The following is a 446-nucleotide window of genomic DNA, read 5'->3' on the forward strand; positions in this document are numbered from 1 at the left end:
TAGGATTACAAATTTGTGCTGTCACATCTGGTTTTTGTAGTGCCTGTGATCAGATTCAGGGCTTCATGCCTTCTAATTGAGCACCCTACCAACTGAGCTACATCCTTGGTGTGCCTCTCCCTCTTTTGAAACAGGGTCTTACTGTGTATCTCAGGCTGGGCTGGAACTCTTGACAACCCTCCTGCTTTAGCCTCTAAGAGTGGAATTATAGGTATGAACCACTGTATTTGTCTATAGCAAAAACCTTTTGAATAGCTGTAAGAAGTAGTTCATTAAAAAAAAAAAAAAAAAAAAGGAAGCCGAGCAGTGGTGGCACACGCCTTTAATCCCAGCACTTGGGAGGCAGAGGCAAGAGGATTTCTGAGTTTGAGGCCAGCCTAGTCGACAGAGTGAGTTCCAGGACAGCCAGAGTTACACAGAGAAACCCTGTCTCGAAAAACCAAAAA

The sequence above is a fragment of the Mastomys coucha genome, unplaced genomic scaffold (assembly GCF_008632895.1).
Source record: "Mastomys coucha isolate ucsf_1 unplaced genomic scaffold, UCSF_Mcou_1 pScaffold23, whole genome shotgun sequence".
Taxonomy (NCBI): Eukaryota; Metazoa; Chordata; class Mammalia; order Rodentia; family Muridae; genus Mastomys; species Mastomys coucha.